The following is a 27,179-nucleotide window of genomic DNA, read 5'->3' on the forward strand; positions in this document are numbered from 1 at the left end:
GCTACTTCCAAGAGACATGGGGATTAGCAGTAACAACAGTGAGGGAGAAATCAGTAAAAGGGAATGGGATCAACTCTGTGGATTCCTAAAGAGCTAAAACTAAGGGACATGGGGGGTTGCAGCAAAAAAAAAAAAAAAAAAGAAATAAAGAAAATAAAAAAAGAAATAAAAATAAAATAAAATAAATTGAATATATAACCATAAAGGCAAAAAAGAGCCCAGACTAAAGGTCTGTGAATCCAATTTCAAATAAAATTGTGGGCAGACTAAATGGGCCATCTGGTCTTTTTCTGCTGTCAATTTCTATGTTTCTATGTTTCTATATTTCTATTGGCTATGCAGAAATAAGTTAATGAAGATTGCAATGGTAATGTATGTAATATTTCTTTCTATATGTGGTGCATGTCCATGTCGTTGCTCATCATGGCTGTATGTGGAGATGGTGATAGTGCTGCAGAACTTCATTCCAACACTGATGCTTCTGAAGCCTACACACCTCTTTGCTTGGCAGATGGATCTCCCTCCTTAACCATTGCAACATTTGTTGAAGGTGAAATAAAATACCTGAACTTATAATAAATGACTATAATTGTAAAGTTGTCACTCTGTTTTTTGTTTGGCATGGACGTTTTCCTCACTAGGTACTCCCCCTCTCTCCTCCTCTCTCCCCTTGTCTCTCCTCCCCGCTCTTGGCCCACCCTCCCTCCCTACCCCCTCTCTCACTACATACGCAATAAACAGACAGGTTAATGGAAATAAAATGTTCTTTTAGTATTATAAAATGTTAACTATATACAATGTTTTCATAAACAAAAATGGGAAGGGGCTCTCTAGGGACTTAAAATATACAAAAAAAAAAAAAATCCAGGGAGTTAGGGAGGCAGGTAGGATGGTGATCAGGACCATGGCATACGGTTACCCAGGATCCTTACAGCTGCTCCCAGCAGTTGTAGGGCCCTGACAAAGGCATCCATGGACCTGATCATCCTCCCTTGGAAGGCGTGCATACCTCTCAGCTCCTCTGCCACCCCATCAGGTAAGCCCAAAATTTGCCCCTTGTAAGAGGCTCATCATCGGGAGAACATAGAAACATAGAAATGATGGCAGAAGAAGACCAAATGGCCCATCCAGTCTGCCCAGCAAGTTTCACATTTTTTTTTTCTCATACTTATCTGTTACTCTTGGCTCTTAGTAACCTTTTGGTTCTATTTCCCTTCCACCTCCACCATTAATGTAGAGAGCAGTGTTGGAACTGCATCTAAGCGAAATATCTAGCTTAATTAGTTAGGGGTAGTAACCACAGCAATAAGTAAGCTACACCCATGCTTATTTGTTTACCCAGACTATGTAATTCAGTCCTTGTTGGTTATTCTCTGTATATAGATCCACTTTTCTTCATTCCCCTTGCTGTTGAAGCAGAGAGTTATGCTGGATATGCACTGAAAGTGAAATATCAGACTTTCTCCCCTGCTGTTGAAGCAGAGAGCTATGCTGAATATGCATTGAAAGTGAAGTATCAGACTTTCTCCCCTGCCATTGAAGCAAAGAGCTATGCTGGATATGCGTGAAGTATCAGTCTTTCTCCCCTGCCATTGAAGCAGAGAGCTATGCTGAATATGCATTGAAAGTGAAGTATCAGACTTTCTCCCCTGCCATTGAAGCAGAGAGCTATGCTGGATATGCATTGAAAGTGAAGTATCAGGCTTATTTGGTTTGGGGTAGTAACCGCCATAACAAGCAAGCTACTCCCCGCTTTTTTGTGAATGCAAATCCTTTTTTCCACATTTCCTCTTGCCATTGAAGCTTAGAGCAATGTTGGAGTTGCATTAACCGTGTGTATGTTTATTGAATAAGGTTATTATCTCCAGGTAGTAGCCGTCATTCCCGCGAGCCACCCACTCTTCATTCACGTCCTCTAGACTTTATGGATCCACAGTGTTTATCCCACGTCCCTTTGAAGTCCTTCACAGTTCTGGTCTTCACCACTTTCTCTGGAAGGGCATTCCAGCCATCCACCACCCTCTCTGTGAAGAAATACTTCCTGACATTGGTTCTGAGTCTTCCTCCCTGGGGCTTCAAATCATGACCCCTGGTTCTGCTGATTTTTTCTGACGGAAAAGGTTTGTCATTGTCTTTGGATCATTAAAACCTTTCAAGTATCTGAAAGTCTGTATCATATCACCTCTGCTCCTCTTTTCCTCCAGGGTATACATATTTAGTTTCTTCAATCTCTCCTAATAAGTCATTTGATGAAGACCATCCACCTTTCTGGTCGCCTTTCGCTGGACCACCTCCATCTTGTCTCTGTCTCTTTGGAGATACGGTCTCCAGAACTGAACACAGTACTACAGGTGAGGCCTCATGGGGATATTTACTTCCCTTTTCTTACTCGATATTTCTCTCTCTATGCAGCCCAGCATTCTTCTGGCTTTAGCTATTGCCTTGTCACATTGTTTCGCCGACTTCAGATCATTAGACACTATCACCCCAAGGTCTCTCTCCTGCTCCGGGTACACCAGCCTTTCTCCCCCCATCAAATACAGTTCTTTCGGATTTCCACTCCCCATATGCATGACTCTGCACTTCTTGGCATTGAATCTCAGCTGCCATATCTTCGACCACTCTTCCAGCTTCCTTAAATCCCGTCTCATTCTCTTCACTCCTTCCAGCATGTCCACTCTGTTGCAGATCTTAGTGTCATCCTCAAAAAGACAAATCTTACCTTCTATCCCATCCGCAATGTCGCTCACAAAGATATTGAACAGGACTGGTCCCAACACCAATCCTTGCGGTACACCGCTTAAAACCGCTCTCTCTTCAGAGAGAGTTCCATTTACCATCACTCATTGTCTTCTGTCCGTCAACCAGTTTGTAATCGAGGCCACCACCTCGGCACTCACTCCTAAGCTTCTCATTTTATTCACCAGTCTCCTGTGCGGGACTGTATGAAAAGCTTTGCTGAAAATCCAAGTAGATGACATCGAGTGCTCTTCCTTGATCCAATTCCTTGGTTACCCAGTCAAAAAAAGTCAATCAGATTTGTCTGACAGGATCTTCCCCTCGTGAATCCATGCTGCCTCTTGTCCAACAATTCTTCCGACTGTAGATATTTCACTGTTCTCTCTTTCAACAGTGACTCCATTACTTTTCCCACCACCGAAGTGAGGCTAACTGGTCTATAGTTACCAGCCTCTTCTCTGTTCCCACTCTTGTGAAGTGGGACCACCACAGCTCTTCTCCAATCACTCAGCACCACTCCCGTTTCTAGGGATCTATTGAACAGGTCACACAGCGGACCGGCCAGCACATCTCTGAACTCCCTCAGTATCCTGGGATGAACTTCATCAGGCCCCATGGCTTTGTCTACTTTCAGTTTCTCCAGCTCTTCCCATACATTTTCTACTGTAAATGGATTTACATCTACTCCACTCCCTTCCAGTTTCTTGTTTAGTGACAGTCCTTCTCCAGGGTCCTTTTTAGTGAACACAGAACTGAAGTATTCGTTTAATATTTCTGCCATTTCTTCGTCTCTCTCCGCACATTGATCCTTTCCACCTTTCAATTTCACTATACTACTTTGAACTTTTCTCTTTTCACTGATGTATCTGAAAAATGTTTTGTCACCTCTCTTTACCTCCTTGGCAATCCTCTCTTCCGCTTGACTTTTTGCTGTCTTGATTAATTTCTTCATCTCCCTCAGTTCAACCAGATATTCTTCTTTGTGCTCCTCCCTTTGGGATCTTTTGTATTTCTTGAACGCTGTTGTTTTAGCCTTTATTTTGTCAGCCATCTTCTTTGAGAACCAGATAGGTTTCATTTTTCTTTTGCTTTTCTTTACTTTTCTAACATATAGATTAGTTGCCTTGGTAATTGCTCCTTTTAGATTGGTCCACTGTTGATCCACATCTCTCTCGTTCTCCCAGCCTTTTAGTTCTTCCTCCAGGTACTTCCCCATTTCATCAAAGTCCATGTTTTTGAACTGCAAAACTCGGGTCTTTGTGCTTCTTTTCCATATCCTTTTTGTGATATTAATCCATACTGTTTGATGATCACTGTTGCTGAGGTGGGTGCCCACCTGGACATCAGAGACATTGTCTCCATTAGTGAGCACTAAGTCGAGTATATCTCCTTCTCTCGTGGGTTCCATTACCATTTGTTTGAACAAAGCTACTTGCAGGGCATCCACTATTTCTCTACTATTTTTAGATTCTGCAGATGGGATTCTCCAATCTACATCTGGCATATTAAAGTCTCCAATGATCACCACTTCACCCTTCTTTCCTATCTTTTGGATGTCTTCAACCAGATCTCTGTCCAGCTCTTCCTTTTGGTTTGGAGGCCTGTAAACCACTCCAATAAAAATGGATGCCCCATCTTTTTTTAGGTCGGCCCATAGTGCGTCTTCATTGCCCCATCTTCCTTGCAGCTCAGATGCTTGGTTATTGTTTCTGACATAAAGAGCCACTCCTCCCCCTTTCCTATCCTCTTTGTCCTTCCTTAACAATTTATAGCCTGGTATTGCCGTATCCCAGTCAAGAGATTCTGTAAACCACTTTTCTGTGACAGCAACAACGTCCAAGTTCACCTCTACCATTAGGGCTTGCAGATCTGGGATTTTATTGTCCAAACTAAGAGCATTTGTGCTCATAGCTTTTCAGCTTTCTTCGTTCAGGTTACTGCTGTTCCTGGACTCCTTTTGTGACCTCTTTAGTTGAGTTTTGTTATCCACTTTTCCTTTTGCATTTGTGCAAGGGAAAAGATTAGTGCCTCTGATGAAAGAGTCATCCATCACAGTGAGCTTTTTTCTTTGGTTTCTGATCTGGAATTTCTGTATGCATCGGGTTTTTCTCTCTTTTCAGATAATACTTCAATCTTTTTCTCAAGAACTTCTTCAGTATTTAATACAGAGAAGGCATTTTGTACTTGTTGCACTTGATACAGTGTGTGTCTCTGGATCACAGGTCTAATTCTACCAGAGCTCACTGTAATACTGTTTTTTGAGTTCCTTAATGCCCTATGTGAGTGGGGTAAAGTTGTGAGCTGCACAGCAGTCAATAACGGGTGTCTGTGGGTCACAGGTTTATCCTACCTGAGCCCATAGTAAATCTCTTTTTTCTTGACTTTTGGTTATTCTGTGGTAATGGGAAATTAATTCCTGAATAATGTAAAGTGGCTGAGACTTTATTGAAGCTAATTCAGCTTTAACTTCAGCCAGCTCCTTTTCCAAGGTAGAGAGTTTTGAACAAATGGGGCAAGCCTTAAGTTTCCATATGATTACCCTCAATATAAAGGCTCCACAACAGTTGTGTTATGACCATGGCTGCTATGCAGCTGCCTCACCACTAGAGGTCCCCCGCGAGCATGCTCTCCTGACTGGTTCCCCTTGTCTCCTCTATGTTCCACACTTCCCTTTATAACCCTGCTTAGCATTTCCATCGATGCTTCTGCATCGAGCTCTCTTGGGCTCCCTGCTCTAGCCTTCCTTGCCTTGCTGTGCGTGCAAGGCAGAGCAGAAGGCCTTCGGGCCTTCTGCTCTGCCTGCCTTACTGTGCGTGTGGCCTTCGGGCCTTCTGCTCTACCTGCCTTGCCTTACTGTGCGTGCGGCCTTCGGGCCTCAGCCCTGCCGTGTGTGTGTGGCCTTCGGCCCTCCACCCTGCCATGTGTGTGTGTGGCCTTCGGGCCCTCTGCCCTGCCGTGTGTGTGTGGCCTTCGGGCCCTCTGTCCTGCTGTGTGTGTGTGGCCTTCGTGCCCTCTGCCCTGCTGTGTGTGTGTGGCCTTCGGGCTCGCTGCCCTACTGTGTGTGTGTGTGGCTTCCGGGCCCTCTGCCCTGCCGTGTGTGTGTGGCCTTCGGGCCCTCTGTCCTGCCGTGTGTTTGTGGCCTTTGGGCTCCCTGCTTTTCTGCCGCCTGCCCTGACCCAGCCTGAACTCTGACTCTGCCTGCCTGCCGCCTGCCCTGACCCAGCCTGGATCTTGACACTGTTTGCCTGCCGCCTGCCCTGACCCAGTCTGGAAATTGACACTGCTTTCAGCCTTACTCTACTCCACTATCACCATCATCAGAGACTTTCCAGCCATCCCTATCTCTCTCCACCTGGAGTCACTCTAGAAGGTGATGTTCACTACACCAGAACACAGCCCAAGCGTAACAAGTTGCATTGGATAGTCCTCATTTTGGTAAATTTGATGGATAACACTTAAGGAATTACCAAATTACCAGCCTATATAGTTGACAAATTATGTATTCAGGCAGATTATATCAGAAACCCAACCCCAGGGGTGGGTGGGTAGTGGGGCAGAGTGGGAGTTAAACAGTTACCCTTGATCAAGGTTGCTCTCAGGACCCTGTATCTGCTATTGCGTTTGACAATAGCCTCCCCCAGATTGGCTTACTATGTTAAACTTTTTACTTAGCTGGACACAAGAAGCTTTAGTATTTCCTGTATTCTGGCTGAGCACAGCCCTCAAAAGATCTAATTGCCCCCTGCTGGTTCTGTGAGTCTGCTGCCCAAGCTGGTTAGGGCAAGGCTGTTTCAGGAACGCTTTCAGTTTTGCTTTAAAATTAACTCCACATCAATTTTTGCCTCAATGTTTATATCTAGACAAACAGTGATTTTTAATAACAGCTATATGTAGTTAAAGATAGAGATTAAAGTATAGAGTAATTATAGTGACAGGAGTATCTCAAGAGGATTTTTTTGTTTTTTGTCTTAAAACAAATAACCCAAGCAAATTAATATACAATCTCAATATCTAAAAGCAGAGAGAGAGAGAGAGAAATATGAAAGTACAGACAGCAATATAGTCTCTCACAAAAGTACTCTGAATTAAGTAGAAATTAGAAATATTCCTTATCTGTTAGCTGGATGCTTGAACAGTCTCTCCTGCTTAGGCACAACCCTCAAATGTGCTGTCTCCTGTCTGGGCACAGCCATCAAATCATGCCCTTGATGATGAGCCTCTGGGCTGCTGAGCTGGTGGGGGGTGGCAGAGGAAGTAGAGGGCCATGCATGCCTTCCTGGGCCATCAAAGGCTGGTCCATCTGTCCCATATCCTAACTCCCTGGGAAAAACATGGAGGAGGACCTACAGGACGGGGAATGGGAAGAGGACCATCTCTTGGACAGGGGTTGGCTGCATTACCACCACTTCCTTGATGGGTGGGGGAGGAGCATCCTGCTTCCCCCCCCAGTGGTGGTGGCTGCTGCAGGTGCAGGAGCTGGGGCTGGTGCTTCCTCCATTTCTTCATCTTCAGCAGCATGATGTCTACTTAAACATTGAAATACATGTTATCTATATATGGATATTACCCAGTAGGCTGGAAGATTCACTTACCACCAGCCCCGTCCCATTTGGCACACAGTCAATCAAGCCACCTCCTCCTCTTCAGGCACAGCCACTGGGCCTTCTTTTTCAGGTCTTCTATCTATAGGAAAGAAACAGGAACACAACAATGAGTGTGCTCTGTAGCTGGTAATGGGTCATCCATACTGGTATAAGAACATAAGAAATTGTTTATTAATTACTGCAATAGCAGGTTTTTTTTGGGTTTTTTTTTTAATTCTTTATTTATCATTTTCTTATATTATACAAGTATCCACTTGCAATACTGCAATCACAGAACCAGAAAATATTGTATAATCCTTACAAATAATACCATGAATATTACACTTTCTGTATTCTTTAAAGTAAAAAGAGAAAGTTTATCAATTAGAGCATTTTTTTGCAATTTTATAATTAACTAAGGAAAAAGTAAGTTAAATTATTCTCCAACTTCTATCTATTTATACCTGTTTTTCTACCCCTAAAAGTACTCTGAGTTGTTCAGGGTCGGTGAATTGATATTTTTGTTGATTCAGAGTTATCATGCATTTACAGGGGTATCTTAATAAAAACTGACCACCCTTATCTATTACAAGTTGTCTTAAAGTGAGAAATTTCTTTCTCCTAAGTTGGGTAGTTTTTACCAAATCCGGATATATCCAGATTTTATAGCCATAAAAGGTCTTCATTCTATTGCGAAAAAAGAATCTGAATATATTATCCTTGTCAGAAATAAATGCTAATGTAACTAATAAATTTCCTCTTTTTTCAACAGTTAGTTCACTTTGAGATTTTTCAAGCAAATCAGATAGTTCAAGTGAAAGTTCATCCTTTTTTTGATCTAGTAATTCTTTAATTTGTTTTCCATCTTGAATTTGGTCTTCCTTTCCTTTCAAGGTATTTATATTTATTTATTTATTTATTTATTTTTAATTTTTATATACCGACATTCTTACATCCGATGTAAATCATACCGGTTTACATTAAACAGAATAGCAGGAAATAAATTTCCATAGTCTAATACAATGAACATTTCTAATTAAAATTGTTAACAAGTGAAAAGAAAAGGTAAAGAATTGGAATAAAGGTTAAATAACAGAAAAATATAAAAGATTTTTTTTAAAAGCACAAGGGTTGCACGAAGGGGTGCACAAAGGGGATATGTTCAGTTCTTGCGGGGACCCAGGATGGAGGGTGGCCTCCCTGCTCGCCGGCGCCTTATATAAAAGGCTTTTACTATTGTTGGCATACATTGGTCCGGTATTTGAAGCACTTGTATTATATAGGACCTAAATAGATCAATGGGATTCATTTTACTAATAATTGGGAAATTTATAATTCACAAATTTAAATTTCTTGAATAATTTTCAATATTTTCTATCTTTCTTTGAATCTCATTTTCACTTTTTATCTGGTTTACTTGAATTTTCTCTATCAGAGATAACCGATTATCAATTTCTTTAGTTTGCTTTTGTTGATTAAGCGTCATCTCTGCATTATTTTTTACCGCTATATTGATCTCATTCGTAACTTTAGTTAAATTCTTAATTGAATTATCCAACTTAGACATATATGTCCACAAAGTGTCCAAAGTTATATTGGAAGGTCTTTTTTCCTCTTCATTAATATTACTATTTTCTTGAATTAAGATCTGATCTAATTTTTTGGGAGGATCAATCTTTACTACCAACATCCCTTGTTCTTTATGTGTATTTTCACCGATCACTTCCACACTCCCAGACTCTCCTTGTGGGGTGTCTGGTAAACTGAAGGATAATGCTCCTTCTTTACCAGGTGCTGTTGGAGTCACAGGTGCCCCTGGGCTTAATGAGATTTCATCAGCCAGTGATGGTGGATTTTGCCCTAAATCCAACCCCACAGCGGCCCCCTCACCAGGGATAACTTGTGGAGAATTTATCCAATCGATAACAGTCCTTTGTCCTTGTTCCATAATAGGAGTGCTAGAGATTGGCTGTATCTTAGCCTTTCTCTTTGTATGAGGCATATAAAATTCTTGTTTAGGAACTTGGACTTTGGATATTATTGAAGGTAATTGTAAACTTACTTTCTGAAATAAACTTTCTCTTGTGAGAGGCAGAGGAGAGGAGAAGTATAAGGAAAATTTGAGATATTATTTTTACCTTAAGCTGTCAAATCGTATCCGAAGGGAATACCTTTACCCAAGTTGAAAAAAGTCCATGCGAATCCGTGCGAATCCGGTCGGAGCCGGTCAGAGCCGCGCGCGCCTTTGGCGCGTGGCTTCGACAGCTGCGCGCCGATAAGATGAATTATTTATAGTTCCTTACCGGCCCCTCCTAGTGACGTTGCAGCATCTGATTGGGTGTTCTTTAAGCACCGTCGAGGCAGGACCTCGTCTACCCCCGGAAGCTCAGTTCTTATCCAGTGAAGCAATATTTTTCAGCAGGTAGGGTAACCGAGTAACGGAGACAATAGAAAGTAGTGCACTGTGCAGGAAAAAACGCCCTCCTCGCCTCTGGAGAAGTCTCAGGAGTCTCAATATTTGTAGTTCCTTACCGGCCCCTCCTAGTGACGTTGCAGAATCTGATTGGGTGTTCTTTAAGCACCGTCGGGGCAGGACCTCGTCTACCCCCGGAAGCTCAGTTCTTATCCAGCGAAGCAATATTTTTCAGCAGGTAGGGTAACCGAGTAACGGAGACAATAGAAAGTAGTGCACTGTGCAGGAAAAAACGCCCTCCTCGCCTCTCTGCAATAGCAGTTTATGGATTTAACCTCTAGGAACCTATCCAAACCTTTTTTAAATCCAGTAACACTAACTGCTGAAACTACATCCACTGGCAATGAATTCCAGAGTTTAACTATGCACTGAGTGAAAAAGAATTTTCTTTGGTTTGTTTTAAATGAGCTACTTGCTAACTTCGTGGAGTGCCCCCTGGTTCTTCTTTATCTGAGAGAGTAAATTACAGATTTACATTAATTTGTTCAAGGCCTTTCATGATTTTGTAGATTTCTATCATATCCCCCCTCAGTCATCTCTTTTCCAAACTGAACAGCCCTAACCTCTTTAGCCTTTCCTCATAGGGCAGCCATTCCATGCTCTATATCATTTGGTCGCCCTTCTTTCTCCAGTGCAGCTATATCCTTTTTGAGATGTGGTGACCAGAACTGCACACAGTATTCAAGGTGCAGTCTCACCATGGAGCGATACAGAGGCATTATGACATCCTCCATTTTATTTTCCATTCCCTGCCTAATAATTCCCAACATTCTGTTTGCTTTTTTGATTGCCACAGCACACTGAGCTAACAGTTTCAATGTATTATCCAGTATGACGTCTAGATCTCTTTCCTACTGTAAGGGTTATTTTTCCCTATATGCATCACTTTGCACTTGTCCACGTTAAACTTCATCTGCCATTTGGAAGCCCAGTCTTCCAGTCTCACAATTCATTACAATCAATTCATTACAATCTGCTTGAGATTTAACTGCTTGCATAATTTAGTGTCATCCACAAATTTGATCACCTCACTCGTCGTACCCCTTTCCAGATCATTTATAAATATATTAAAAAGCACCAATCCTAGTACAGATCCTTGAGGCACTCCACTGTTTACCTTTCTCCACTGTGAAAACTGACCATTTAATCCAACTTTCTGTTTCCTATCTTTTAATCAACTTGCAATCCACAAAAGGACATCACTTCGTATCCCATAACTTTTTAGTTTTCTTAGAAGCCTCTCATGCGGGACTTTGTCGAAAGCCTTCTGGAAATCCAAATATACCACATCTACTGGTTCACCTTTGGCCACATGTTTTTATTCACCCCTTCAAAAAAATGTAGGAGATTTGTGAGGCAAGACTTCCCTTGGGTAAATCCCAATGTGACAATGAATGTGACAATGAATGCTAGTATTAAATTTAGCCTCCATGAATGACCATGATACTCCACTTCAATAATCATGTAGCTGTGGAAATATCCTTGTGGAGTAACATGAATCCTGCAGCTGGTCCTCATCTATGCCTTCTCAATGCATTGTTAATGATTTGCTCTCCTAAGGTCTGTGCTTCTCAAGTCACTCTTTGGGCCACACCTAGGCATGCTGGTTTTCTAGTTATCCTCTAGGAGCATGCTTGCTAATGATTAGGGATATTGTCAGCTGGACATGTCAGACTGTCTTGCACTACCTAGGTGCAAGCAATTTTAAAATCTACCTTTTAATGTTTATTTTGATTTGGTAAACAAACCAAAATGAAATAAACATTCAAGTGAAACTAAAACAAAACAAAACAAGACAAAAAGAAATATGAACCAAATCAAAAATATTGTTGCTGCACATCCTCAGTAAGTTCTTCTGCATATCCTGCTAATATTATGTGAGTAACTTTGTTGCTCACCAGCTTGCTAAATATGGACCTCACATATTCTAATCAATATTATCTGTATCAGGCAGGAAGCTGAAATTTTCACACAAATAATGCAAGATGTGAAATTAATAGGAAATATCTAAAACACCTACTTTTTCATTTTAAAAGGGGACATGGGGCCTCAAAATGTTTTAAATTTTGGTTCAACCATATTGGAGAAAATTGTATACTGCAGTTTTTGTGAAGGAAGCTGATTCAGAATCTCAAATCACTTTTTTGTATTTTTTAAACCGTAGATGCTTCAAAAATGAAGGGGGGAATGGTAGGGAGAGTCAGCATTGATTTAGCTTGAGATCTTACATAAGAACATAAGAACATAAGAAAATGCCATACTGGGTCAGACCAAGGGTCCATCAAGCCCAGCATCCTGTTTCCAACAGTGGCCAATCCAGGCCATAAGAACCTGGCAAGTACCCAAAAACTAAGTCTATTCCATGTTACCATTGCTAATGGCAGTGGCTATTCTCTAGGTGAACTTAATAGCAGGTAATGGACTTCTCCTCCAAGAACTTATCCAATCCTTTTTTAAACACAGCTATACTAACTGCACTAACCACATCCTCTGGCAACAAATTCCAGAGTTTAATTGTGCGTTGAGTAAAAAAGAACTTTCTCCGATTAGTTTTAAATGTGCCCCATGCTAACTTCATGGAGTGCCCCCTAGTCTTTCTATTATCCGAAAGAGTAAATAACCGATTCACATCTACCCGTTCTAGACCTCTCATGATTTTAAACATTTCTATCATATCCCCCCCTTAGCCGTCTCTTCTCCAAGCTGAAAAGTCCTAACCTCTTTAGTCTTTCCTCATAGGGGAGCTGTTCCATTCCCCTTATCATTTTGGTAGTCCTTCTCTGTACCTTCTCCATTCCAATTATATCTTTTTTGAGATGCGGCGACCAGAATTGTACACAGTATTCAAGGTGCGGTCTCACCATGGAGCGATACAGAGGCATTATGATATTTTCTGTTTTATTCACCATTCCCTTTCTAATAATTCCCAACATTCTGTTTGCTTTTTTTGACTGCCACAGCACACTGAACCGATGATTTCAATGTGTTATCCACTATGACGCCTAGATCTCTTTCTTGGGTTGTAGCACCTAATATGGAACCCAACATTGTGTAATTATAGCATGGTTTATTTTTCCCTATGTGCATCACCTTGCACTTATCCACATTAAATTTCATCTGCCATTTGGATGCCTAATTTTCCAGTCTCACAAGGTCTTCCTGCAATTTATCACAATCTGCTTGTGATTTAACTACTCTGAACAATTTTGTGTCATCTGCAAATTTGATTATCTCACTCGTCGTATTTCTTTCCAGATCATTTATAAATATATTTAAAAGTAAGGGTCCCAATACAGATCCCTGAGGCACTCCACTGTCCACTCCCTTCCACTGAGAAAATTGTCCATTTAATCCTACTCTCTGTTTCCTGTCTTTTAGCCAGTTTGCAATCCATGAAAGGACATCGCCACCTATCCCATGACTTTTTATTTTTCCTAGAAGCTTCTCATGAATAATAATTGATTTTACTGGACCACACCATTACCACTACCATCACTATCACCACATCCAACTTCATCAAAGAAGAAATAAGTCATAGAAATAGAACAAGATCACATGTATTATACATAGATATTTCTGACACCTCTTGCTAAGAATGTTAACACCAGTTTCAGTATTCTCTTTCATCAAGAAAAAAATCAATCTTCAATTTCCCTCCAAATGAGGGAAACTGAGAAACCTGGTGTCTGAGTGTATATACACATATTGTCATATAGCTGAGAATGAGTAATTTGAACAAATCTTGTACTTTTTTATATCATTTGTCCAAAGATAATTTGTATCCTGTTTGAAAAGAAATAGGAAATCAAAGCAGCACGGATGAAAATGCATAGTGCTATGCAGCACAGCTCAAATAAACACTTGTATTTCCATGCCTCACACAAAATAAACAATACTCAACCAAAAGTTTATCTTTCTTCATTTGGAATTCTATTGTGGTGCTTAAACTTATTACCACACAAAAAGTAAAAACATTTAATGTGCGTGCCTCCATAGAGGAAACATAAGGCATTTATTACAAATGAATTCCAAATAATTAGTGTGGGAGATCATGAAATGTGCACAGAAATATGCTTGGGCTATATTGCAAACAGGAGGGGCCTGGGACATTAATGGGCAATCTGCATCACTTCTGCTCTTCCCTTGGGGTGCTGGCTACAGGTGGTTCACATTTCTGGAACAGTAAAATATGCAGTATGAAATGGAAAATGTCTCTAAAAAATTTTCCACTACACAACCTCTACATTAAACTCTATAACATGCTCTGGACAGGCTGGGTGAATGAGCTATTTTTATTATTATCGTGCACTGTATTCCTATTTTTCTGCCTTTCACCTCTCAGCACTTGAAAAGAATGTATTACAATTTAGGACAAGTATGTACTCTGAACAGTAAAGCAGTGCATAGTCAATAAGCTGGTTAAAATTAGATTTTGTGCTCCATCTGAGATGGGGGTGGCTATATTTACCACAGAGGAAAGAGATAGGGGACATGATAGGGACACTGAAATGTCTCCAAAGTTAAACAATAACAAAGAAGCTAGCCCTTTTTCATAGGAAAGTAAATTCATACTATAAGGCTGAAAAGGGATAGACTCAGGAGTGGCATAAGAAAAGTTTCTTCACAAAAAGGGTAGTAGATAAAGGGAAAAAAGAAAAAGCTCCCAGTAGAGATAGTGGCATAACAGAATTCAATAAGGTATGGGAAAAACACAAAGGACCCATAGTTGCAAATGAGTGAATAGGAATTATAGCCTCAAGCAATATAACATAAATTAAACTGGACAGATCAGATGGGTGTTATGGTCCTTATCTGCTGCCATATTTAATGTTTTTGTGTTTCTGTGCCTATGAAAATTAAATTGCCTGTGTTGCTGCATAACTAGAATTAAATCAGAGTCAACTTATTCCTACTTGTAAAACTCAGCCAGTCCTGAAGCAGCTTGCATTTCCACATTTGGTCTAACTTAGAAAGTAAAGGTCACAGAGGTTCACAAGCTGGATCCTATTTTTCTAGCAAACTGCTTAAAATTCTGAAAACTGCTATATTCTCAGTAATGAACTATAGGATTCCTACTCTGTCATTCTATGGCCTAAAGTTTAGAAAGAATAAGAGACAGTTCAAGGAATATAGATAGATAAGAGAGCCTGGAGAGAAAACGATGGAGAGAGAGTTAATTTTACAGTTATAATCTTTTTGGAAATTTATTAGTGTGGTTGAAATTTTACAATATTAGTCCATCTATTTATTTATTTATTTGTTTATTTTGAAGTTTTTATATACTGATGAATGTTGGGAACATCTCATCGGTTCACAATAAACGAAATGCAGCTACAAGAGCTTTACAGTGACACAAAGAACAATGGGGTAGATTTTATAAATTTGCGCGAGGGCGTACTTTTGTTCGCACACCAGGCGCGAACAAAAGTACGCACGTATCTTATAAAATCCGGGGTCAGCATGCGCAAGGGGGTGCACATTTGTGCAACCTGCGCGCGCCGAGCCCGGTGCGCGTTGCCTGTTCCCTCCGAGGCCGCTCCGAAATCAGAGCGGACTCGGAGGGAACTTTCCTTCGCCCTTCCCCTCCCTTCCCCTACCTAACCCACCCCCCCGGCCCTATCTAAACCCCCCCCTACCTTTGTTGCCAGATTTACGCCGTACGGAAAATGGCGCCGGCAGGAGATCGACTGCAGGAGGTCGTTCAGCGGCGGTCCGGAACCCCCGCTGAACGACCTCCTGCAGTCGATCTCCTGCCGGCGCCATTTTCCGTATGGAAAACGATTCGCGGCAGGAGATCGTTTTCCAGACCCCCGCTGGACCCCCAGGGACTTTTGGCCAGCTTGGGGGGGCCTCCTGACCCCCACAAGACTTGCCAAAAGTCCAGCGGGAGTCCGGAACAACCTCCTGCAGTCGAATCGTGTTGGTCTATGGCCGCCGCCATTTTGTGCCGCCATTTTGAAAAATGGCGCCGGCTGAAGACAACACGATTCAATTGCAGGAGGCCGTTCCGGACCGCTGCCGTTCCGGACCGCCGCTGGACCCCCAGGTAATTTAAGGCATTTGGGGGGGGGGGTTCGGGAGGGTGGGGGATTTAATTTAAAGGGTCGGGGGTGGGTTTTAGGGGGTTTTAGTGTGTCGGTTTTCCTGCCCTCCCCCTTCCCCCGATTTACGATTTTTTGACGATAAATCGGGGGAATTGGTATTATATCATGGCCCTAACGATTTTTGACGATTTAAAATATATCGGACGATATTTTAAATTGTCAAAAAACGATTCACATCCCTACTTCTGGCTCCCTGCCAGCAGAAAATCTTTCAGTTCAATACATACTCTCCATCCCTCCTAACTGGCAGCAGATGAGGGTGAAATGCATTGGTGAGAGGAAGAAGATGAGGAGGCAGTCACAGCAAAAGTCAATAGTGGGTATATGTGTACAAAGCACACCTGCAAGCTGCTGGAGATATGATGTTTGTGAAAGTGTTGCAGTTGCCTGGGTCTCAGTCATGTCCACTTCCTCCTCCTCCTCTATCATGATCTATCAATGCTCAGATGCTAGGTGCTACTCTGAAGATGCCTTATCCTCCTACTGTCCTCTTCTGGGCTAGGAGGCTGCACCCTAGAGTGATGCCTTGCCTGTCAATGACCACAGGATCCTGGTCCATCTGAATCCTCAGATGAGTGATCCCCTACAAAAAGGAAAGGTATATGTACTCTCAATGTACATGCAATGTGGCGTGTTCTCTTCATAGTCACTGGCATTTTCTCTGTGCCTTCTAGAACAGCTACATGAGGCCGTATCTAGCACATCCAGCTCTACCACAAACTCTATAGAATGCATCCACATCCATATGCCTGGTACTGGTCTTAGTGCCCTCAGTAGGACAGAGGTTACTTCAGACCTAGCTTATTGGCTGTCAGCATTGTGGCAGTAGGAATGGATGTACAGCGATCTCCAATTGGGTGGGGTATAGAAACATAGAAATGATGGCAGAAAAGGAACAACGGTCCATCCAGTCTGCCCAACAAACCTTTGGTAGCCTGCCATGTGATACAAGTCACCCCCATACTTTTCAGTTTCCCAGTCTGTCAAAGTCAGGGCCCATGTTGGTTGCTGATTCCCCAATAATTCCAGCCTTTGAAGGTCAATGTTGGAGTTGCATCAAGAGTTTCAGGCATTTTGGTAAAGAGTAGTAACAGCCACATCAGCAAGTTGCCCCTATGTTTAATTGCTTTCCCAGACCACAAAATTCAATGTCCTTGTTGTTTGCTATCTGAATCTAATTACCCTTTTCATATTTTCCCCTGCCATTGAAGCAGAGAACAATGATGGAGTTGCATATACAGTATGAAGGCTTATTGGTTAAGGGTAGTAACTGCCACCCAGCAAATTAAGGATAATAACTTCCACTCTTCAGGTTACCCCCATGCACTAATTTCTTCAATTCCATCCTCTAGCCTTTAGGGATCCATAGTGTTTATCCCATGCCCATTTGAAATCTTTCATCATTTTTGTTTTTACCACCTCCTCTGGAAGGGTATGCCAGGCATCCACCACTGTCTCCATGAAGAAATATTTCCTGACATTGGTTCTGAGTCATCCTTTGGAGTTTCATTGTGTGACCCCTAATTCTACTGATTTCTTTCCAATGGAAAAGTTTGTTGTTGTTTGCGTATCATTAAAACCTTTTAGGTATCTGAAGAACTATATCATATTTCCCCTGTACCTCCTTTCCTCTAGGGTATACATATTCATGCCCTTCAACCTCTCCTCATAAATCATTTGATGGAGACCTCCCACCATTTAGGTTGCCTTTCTCTGGACTGTCTCCATCCTATCTCTTCCCTTTTGAGATACGATCTCCAGAACTGAACACAGTACTCTAGGAGAGGCGTCACCAAGGACCTGTTCAAGGGGATTATCACCTCTTTTTTTGTATTAGCTATTCCTCTCTCTATGCAGCCCAGCATTCTTCTGGATTTAGCTATCGCCTTGTCACATTGCTTTGCAGTCTTCAGATCACTAGACACTACCACTCCAAGGTCCCTCTCTTACTCCGTGAACAACAGCCCTTCACTCCCCATCACATACAGCTGTTTTGGATTACCATTCCCCAGATGCATGACTCTATGCCATATGTTTGACTATTGTTCGGGCTTCCTTAAATCATGTCTCATTCTCTGTACTTCTTCTGGCATGTTCACTCTGTTGCAAATCTTAGTATCATCTGCAAATAGACAAACTTTACTTTCTATCCCTTCTGCAATGTCGCTCACAAAGATATTGAAAGAATCAGTCCCAACACCAATCCTTGTGGCACCCCACTGAACACCGCTCTCTTTTCAAAGTAGGTTCCATTTGCCATCACATGTTGTCTTCTGTCCATCAATCAGTTTGTAATCTATGCCACCACCTTGGCGTTCACTCCCAAGTTTCTCATTTTATTCACCAACCTCCTATGTGGGACCATATCAAAAGCTTTACTGAAATCCAAGGACATCACATCGAGTGCTCTTCCTCAATCCAATTCTTTAGTCACACAATCAAAAAATGAATCAGATTTGTCTGACAGGACCTTTCCCTAGTGAATCCACATTGCCTCAGGTCCAGCAATCCTCTTGACTATAGATAGTTCATTATCCTTTCCTTCAGCAGAGTCTCCATTAATTTTCCCACCACCGAAGTGAGGCTTTCTGACCTGTAGTTTCCTGCCTCCTCTCTGCTACCACTCTTGTGAAACGGGACCACCGTTTACTCACCAATTACTCTCCAATTACTCACCACCACTCCTCTTTCCAGGGATCTATTGAACAGGTCATACAGTGGACCCGCCAGCACATCTCTGAGCTCCCTCAGTATCTTGGGATGAACCTCATCTGGCCCCATGGCCTTGTCCACTTTTAATTTTCTTTAGGGATGTGCATTCGTCCAGGACGAATTACGCAATTTCAACGTCCTGGTTTGGCCACCCCAAAAAACGAAGTGGATTTTCCTGAAATTTTGGGAAAATTTGTTTTTCCGGGTTAGCATGCACTGAAATTCAAATCGCAGATCTTTGTGTGATTTCTCTGTATCCTATGTGTGATATCAAACCATATCATTTGATGATCACTAGTGCTGAGATGGACTCCTACCAGGACATTAGAGACATTATCACCATTAGTGAGTACCAAGTCGAGTAGCATATCTTCCCTTGTGGGATCCATTACCATTTTTTTGAACAGAGCCCCCTGCAGAGCATCCACTATCATGCTACTTCTGGCAGATTCCACCAAAGGGATTCTATAGTCTATGTTTGGCAGATTAAAATATCCAACAATCAACATTTCTCCCTTCTTTCCCACTTTCTGGATGTCTTTGACCAGATCTCTGTCTAGTCCTTCTGTTTGTCAGAGGCCTGTAAATTACTCCAGTAAAAATGGATGCACCATCATCTTTTTTTATGATGGCCCATAATGCTTCTCTGTATCTTCACTGAGGGGAAGCATAGGGATAATATCTTCTAAGAGGAGGTTCTGAGCAAAGTTGAGGAGAAGTTTTATAGGTAAGGACTTATAGGAAGTATAGAAGATTGCATAAAGGGTCCAAATAGCTGAGGACTTCTGTATAGGGAGCTGACTCAGATAGGGCATTCATACCTGGGCACCAGATTTAGAATCTGATTCTGCACCAAGAGGTCCTAGACTGTAAGGAGAGTAAAAATAACATAATAGCTCATGATTAAAGCTAATGATCATCTACTCTGGGAGCTCTGGATGGAAGTAGTAACTGTCCCAATGATTTTACCAGTGTAGTGAGTCTGGAGGTAACAAGACAAAGGGATATTGTTGGTTTTTTGTGAATGTAGAGACTGTGGCTATACTAGATAGAACATTTTCCAGGTTAGACAATCAATTTTAACTCTTCATTAAATAAAGCTTAATTTTTTTCAATTATAAGCCTGGTGTGATAAGTGTTTAATAAAAGAGAATGTCAAAGTGCAAGAAAGTCTCCGTTGACCAGTGAATTAGGCCAAATACATTATTATGCTTTCACCCCATGTCCAGGACCCCAAGGAAGTCATGAGGCCTGGGTTGGTATATGGCCCTCTCTGTGTGCCCAGGACTTTTCTGGATGAGGAGCATATCTAAAAATGTATGGTATAAAACATATATAAAATCTTTGCATATAAGCACTTTCATCTTATAAAAAATGCTCACCTTTCTGGCCTTCATGTTGAGCGGTGTTCAAATGGCCAACCCTTCCTACAGCTACCTCTGAAATGGTGTTCAGAATCATTTGTTCTACTACAGTGAAGGTGACATGACTGGTAGGCCCCTCAGCTATTATCCTGGCCTGTTTCCTCATGACATCTCATCAGAGGTTCTGCAACTTGTGGCTCAAATCTTTCACACTGGGGTTGTAGTGATAAATCACATTTAGTTTGTGACAGATCTTTTCCCAAAGCTGCTCTTTCCTGTATGATCCCATTCTCCTGGATTCGGGCCCTACAAGAAATAATGGACTTTTATAACCTGATGGACAAGAAGGCCCACCTCCCTTGGTAGGAAGTAAGGCTTCCTCACAAATGCTCTGCTCTGATAGGATATGTTGCAAGTAGGAAGACATGCACTGGCAACCAGCCCTTTATACTTGTATAATGGGGTGAGCTATGCAAATAAATATTATAAATACAAATAATAAAAATAGCAAAAGTACAGGCATTGGTTGTTACCAGCGTAAATATGTGTACCTTATGCATGTATATTCTATTTAAACAAATGGAATACCTATATTTTGGGCTAACAGCTGGATCCATTAACTCTGGGACTTTAGGAAACAGTCCAGTGTTCCTCTCAAGAGTTGGCATTATGGGAAAAACCTGGACTTGACCTGCCAGTCCCTGATGGAATGGAGTCTGCTACTATTCCACCCTCACAAGATATATGTTGAATGTTAGGAAAGCATGGAAGATATGGATTAATCTAGAAAACTATCTTGGGGTATTATTGCTTATATGGCTGTCTCTGATGGTTGGCATCATATATGGCGGTACATGCCACTGTATCGGCTATTACCAATTGTCTATAATCATATACCTCTATGTTGTTTTTTCTTTCTTTTCTCTCTCATTTGTTTTGTTTTTTTTCAACTATTTTTTCTGGAATTTTCAAAATCCTGTTTTCTGGAATTTTCAAAATCCTGTTTTCATTCCATAATCATTATTTTCTATTTTACTCTCTCTCTCTCTGTTAAACAATCTCAAGTGCAGGAAAGCAGTACACCTATCATTTTAATTACGATCTGTCTTGGCATATTCCTCTAATGCTATGCTTTCCTCCACTGTTTCAACCTCCTCTGTTGTCTGACACTCCAGCATTTTGATGAAACTCATCTGCTTCAGGGACCGGAGAGAGCTTGGGAAGAGATAAATGAAAATATAACTAATATTTTTCCCATATCAGAGACAGATAAAAGTGTAATAAACTTAATTTTTCAAGCATCTTTCATTCTTATGACCACTCTTTCTGTGGAATGTCTGCATGAGCTCTCTTATGTTTACTTTTTAAAGAGGGCCAAACTAATCACACTCACACATTTGTCTGCTGTCACAAGGTTCTTATTCAACAACCTTTACAATAATGAAGAAAATACTATTGACTGAAAGTTATTTCAACACTTGAACAATCCTAATAGAAAACTGACAAGTTAATTTCTGTATTGAGTTCCTGGGAAATAATTGTATTCCAAATGTAAATAAATTGTTGTTACAACTAAGTTAGTTGACAGTTTAAATCTCTTCCTCTATTGTTATTTTATTTATTTATTTATTATTTTTGTTATACCGAGTTTCATGACAGATATCACATCAACCTGGTTTACAATTAACAATGTGTGTAAAGCATAGCGTAACGTAATAAACAATATTCCCAATAAACTGTGAAACTTTAAATACAGTGAATCAATACCGTGTGTGAGAAAGTTACAATAAAACAGGGAAAATTAACTTGGAGCTGGAAGAGGGGGAAAAATTGAACAATGCAATATATACATTTCTTCCAATTAATGAAATAGTATAGTAGAGTAAATAAATAAGCCTATGTGGATACATGTGATGGTACATAAATAAGAGACGGTAAAAATAAGTGATCAAGGGAATAAATAAGATTGTGATGTTGGGGCTGTATCAAACATTGTGATGTTGGGGCTGTATCAAACATGATACTTTCACTTCTTTTAGTGTGTGAGATTGCTTAATCCAGTGAGACACTACTGGTCTGGTGCTTCACTCTTCTGTTGGTCATGGAGCTCAAGTGTTCCTGTATGTGTTTCCTGAACTATGTGTGGTCTTGCCAATGTATATCAAGCCATAGCACCATAATGCATATACAACTCTTTCTGAGGTATAGGTTAAATGTTGAAAAAATGTTAATGGTTTGCTAAATGTATCTTGTCACAAATACTACAGTGTCCACATGTGTAGTGGCCTGGTGCCTGACTACTACTGTTCATTCTATGTTGTGAAGTAAAAGTTGTGTGTATCACCTTATCTCGGAGGTTTGTAGGTCTTGTCATAGCAAAAATAGGTTGATCTTGAAACACTGGGTGGACACTTAATCCTTGCCAGTAATTTTTAATGCTGGCCTGAGTACTTGTATATATGGGGTAAAAGGTAACACACTGATTAATTTTTGTTCTGTATTCTTGAGAGAGGGATTAAATAACAATCGATAATTATTTTTATTTATTTATTTATTTGTGAGTTTTTCTATACCAAAGTTTGCTACGAGCCTTTACTCCGGTTTACAATTCTAACAACTTTTACAGAGATAACATTAATAATATTGATAACAAATAACAGTTATGACTGAGAAAACAATAAATCACAAATAACAGTGTAAAAATAATATACATTAAATTGTAATTGGGTATCAATCCAGCATTGGTAGTGGAGAGTGTAATGGATGATATTCTGTAGTTAGTACATTAAGTTCTGGATGTGAATGGGGTAGGGAGGTATATTGAAATTCAAATCATAATGTTATAGAAGTGCTTTGTGGTATAAGCGTGAATGAGTTGTTTAGATTTGTGTGCTAGTGTGCTAGCCCATCATGCTCTTTTATAAGCTCTTTTAATGATATTAGCTGGATAACCCCCAGAGAGCAATATTAAAACCCAGCCTTATGCCCAACACCCGTTCTTAATTCCAGCCTACATTAGGCCCCATATCTTTTACTTTATGTTGTTAATCCCAATTATTTTTATCCAAGTTCAATATACCTGTTTACTGTAAGACATCCTCTTGTCATGGTTATTGTTTAGAATGTAAACCGACTTGATTAGTAATTCTGTTTACTGGAAAATCGGTATATAAAAGTGCTAAATAAATAAATAAAAATAACCTCTTTGCCGAAATTATTGTCTCATGATGATAGCTTGTTGTATAACTTCTTCATCTGTTAATACAGAAGATTGTCCCATAAATGCCTGGGTTTGAAAGCTCCAAGATGATGGACTCTCTACCTGGACTCTCTACCTGGGTAACATCAAGCTAGGTTGAGAGAACATTGCCCAAATCTCATCTTGGAGTAAGGTTCCTCACTCCGAAGGCCAGCAAATCTTCACAAGAGACCACTGTTCTGTTCGTAGGTGTCACGTAGCATGTCAAAGTGGCCCCTAACCTCTCTCTCTCTCTCTCTCTCTCTCCCTCCCTCCCTCCTGGGATCATTAAACATGGTCCCCCAGTGGTTGAATGCACTTATCACAGAATCTGAAATGGTATTGCAATTTGCACTAACTTAGCTCTTTGCGCAAATTGCGATAAATACTATATTAGCATAAAACACGCCCCTTTTGCTATCGCATGCGGTACTTACCGCATTTTGATAAATCCAGGCCTATGTGTGAAGGTGAACTGCAAATTACAATTGCAAGACTTTAACCAGAGGAAAAACATCTCAAGGTCATCCATTTCCCCCAGCCATAACATCAAAATATCATCAATAAATAATTTTCAAAAATGGATATTTGCTTTGTATGGACAGAGGGGTAACCATTTGTGTTCAAAATCTCCTATGCATAAGTTGGCCAAATCAGGGGCCATAGAGGCCCCCATTGCTGTCCCTTTGATTTACTGATAGTAAACCCCATTGAAACTAAAGAAGTTTTCTTGCAGCGTTATTGATGCTAGTTGTACCAAAAAACCACTTGGGGACTCAATTTGACAATTCTTTTTTCTTCAGTGTCTCTTCCACAATTTATAATGCTTTCTTTTGGGGAATGTTAATATACAGAGCTATTGTATCTATTGTGGCTAACTGTAGACCTTTGAATGATTCAATATATTCCCCTAATATCGAGATAATATGTGCAAAATCACAAATGTAAGCCGGTAACTGTGGTATATATTCTCTCAGAACATTATCCACAAACTGTGAGAAGGGCTCTAGAAAGGACCACTTTAATGATATTATATGTTATTCTGGTGGCTTCTATAATGATTTGTGAACCTTAGGGACTGTGTAAAACAGTGGGCATACCAGATATAGGGCTCTCAAAAAAAGGCTTTCTTTTTTTGTGATCCAACCTAATTCTAATGCTTCTTGTATTAGCTAGTCTTTTTCATTATTTAATATGTAGAATGGGATCCATTGTAAGTTTCAGATAGAATGACATATCTGTGAGTTGTCACTGTACTTCTGCTACATAATCTTCTACTTTATCCGCAGGTTTAATTATGATTGATGAACCATTTCTTAATTCTTGTAGTGCCTGAAACTCCTCTTTAGATAGATTACTCCATGTTCTTTGTGAATCTCTATGTAGTCTAATACACTCCCTACATAATGACTCTATATGTGGTCTAATACACTCCCTATGTACCAACTCTGAAAATGTGACTATTGCTGCATATGTTGTTCCTAGAGGTACCCATTTTGAAGCACATGAGAAAACTGACAAGTCTGGCACTAAAGGCTGTGTCAAAAAATAGGGTGCAGTATAGGTGTGGATTAATTCCCAATCTTCAGGATCTTGGATGGATTAATAATTGGGCTAGTCCTTTGGTCATGTAATAAAGTTTTTCTCAACAAACACTATATAATAGGGATGTGAATCATGTGCCCGATCATCTTAACGATCGAAATCGTCTGGCAGGAGAAGAAAATCATGTTTGGCACGATTTTTTAGTTAAAAAATCGGTTTTTCCGATTACTGCGCACTAACGGGAGTTAGTGCGCACTAACAGAAAAATGATACAATTTGACACTTTTCAGGTCAGTTAAGGTCAGTTTAGGAATGAATATGTATTCCTATTGGCTGCCCTCTTATTTATTCATGTTACCAAGGTTCCCACTGACAATATATTGGGGATGGGAAATGGAAACAGTTGGTAGCTTGACAAAAAAAGTAATGTGATCAGTCAATGTGACTGATCACATTACTTAGTGCGCACTAACAGAAAATGATACAAATTGACACTTTTCAGGTCAGTTAAGGTCAGTTTAGGAATGAATATGTATTCCTATTGGCTGGCTGCCCTCTTATTTATTGATGTTACCAAGGTTCCCACTGAGGTGATGGTTGGGGAGAATGGGAAATGGAAATGGTTGGTAGCTTGACAAAAAAAGTAATGTGATCAGTCAATGTGACTAGAACTTGTGCCATATCCCTGATACCGGGAGTGTTGCACGTATCGTGTTCTTTAACGATTTAAGATGATTTTAAAATTATCGGACGATAATTTTAATTGTTGAAAAACGATTCACATCCCTACTATATAACCCCTCTACAATATACATATCTTGTCAATGAATCAATATGCAACATAATAGGCACTACCAATATTACAACTTCATTGGCTTTTCATTAATCATATGGCATTCTCATGTAATGTCCCAAAGAATTTTTTAATAATTTTTATATGCAATTAAAAGATTTATCTCTGTGTGCTTCTGCTTATTCAGCTCCAGCAATTACCCCAACACGGTCCACTTTTTGAAGTACTGTTCTGCATCAGGAGGCCATAGGTAGGTCTTATACTTAATATGTGGATGCTGTATCACTACAATATAAAACAAATAATTAGATAAAAATAGTCAGAGGCCTTGATCACCAATACTTGCACCAGTATCATTCACCCTTCAAACACTGGTGTTTAATGACATTTTGGTGCAAAATTCAAAACTGGAAGTAACCATAGATCTAAGAAAGGGTTATATAGTAAAAGCAGATTGTATATGAAAGAAATTTACATAATTATTTTTTGTATTAAGAATATTGAGTATCATTCTATCTCCAAATGTAATACTTATGGTGTAACAGTCTTCAAAAAATAAATCCAAATTTTTTCTCGGACATTGAGATGCATCTCATGATCACCTCGTCGAAGTAACTCATAAATATGTTTAAGAGTACATGATCTTGTTCCAGACAATGCATTACCAGAGGAGCTTGCTTTTTTTTTTTTTTGTGGTAATACAGCTCTTATTTTCCATTAGTTGAATGCGGATCTTTCATTTTGTTCTCCCTATGTACACTTTACTACAGGGGCATATGATGTATACCACAAATGATGACAAACAATCCATCAATCCTGTCAACTTTAAACAACATCCTGATTGAGGATCTTGCCAATCTGTCTCCAGAATAGTAGATGAGAAAAAGTAACACTTGCCATAAGCCTTGTGTCCCCTGGGAGAGAGTTGTTGATCTCTGCTGTAATAGGAAGATGTGAACACACCACGTAATCCTTAATACTCCTCCTTCGCGTATATGCAGTCATTGGAGGCTGAGAAAATACCAAGTAAAGTTGCAAAACCTTCCAATGTTTGAAAATGATAGAAACTAACTATGTGAAAGCATTTTAACACAGAGACCATTATATTCTCTGAATCCTTTTGTTAATCATATAGTAGCTACTGTCCTTCAGCATGGAACGCTCTTTTTTATACTTTCTTGATGGTTGCAGAGGATGATATCCTCTTGTGAGAAGACAAGCATTTAGGTCATTTCTTTTCAGTGTCATCTGAAGCCTATGGGATATGGAGGTAACTTAGCTGACCTTTCCGCAGCAGCCTCCTTTCAGTGAATGCAGCTCCTATTAGAATATCTTTTTGATACCTCTTTTTTTTATTGTAAAGTGTATCGATTCAGAAAGGACCACCTTATGTGTGCTCCTTATCACCATGTGCTATTATTTTTGTTAAGGGGATTCATTATTGTTACTTTATATACTAAATCCCTGTTTGTGGCTTGGCAGCATTCACATTTGATGCCCTCTGGGAAGGGCATCAAATGCTTGCTAACTCTTCTGTGTGCAAGGGGGTGCACAATTATGCAACTTGCGCGCACCGAGCCGCGTAGCCTGCCTCCGTTCCCTCTGAGGCTGCTCCAAAATCAGAGCGG

General features: G+C 40.4%; 1 long non-coding RNA gene across 1 annotated transcript; it reads left to right on the forward strand.

Annotated features, from left to right (window-relative positions):
- The first annotated feature begins 403 nt into the window (after nucleotides 1–403).
- On the forward strand, nucleotides 404–27,136 carry LOC115088856. The gene is made up of 3 exons (XR_003855939.1): nucleotides 404–550; nucleotides 25,739–25,801; nucleotides 26,322–27,136. It is a non-coding gene; the product is annotated as an uncharacterized LOC115088856 (long non-coding RNA).
- Nucleotides 27,137–27,179: the final 43 nt, after the last annotated feature.

Source organism: Rhinatrema bivittatum, chromosome 3 (assembly GCF_901001135.1).
Source record: "Rhinatrema bivittatum chromosome 3, aRhiBiv1.1, whole genome shotgun sequence".
Taxonomy (NCBI): Eukaryota; Metazoa; Chordata; class Amphibia; order Gymnophiona; family Rhinatrematidae; genus Rhinatrema; species Rhinatrema bivittatum.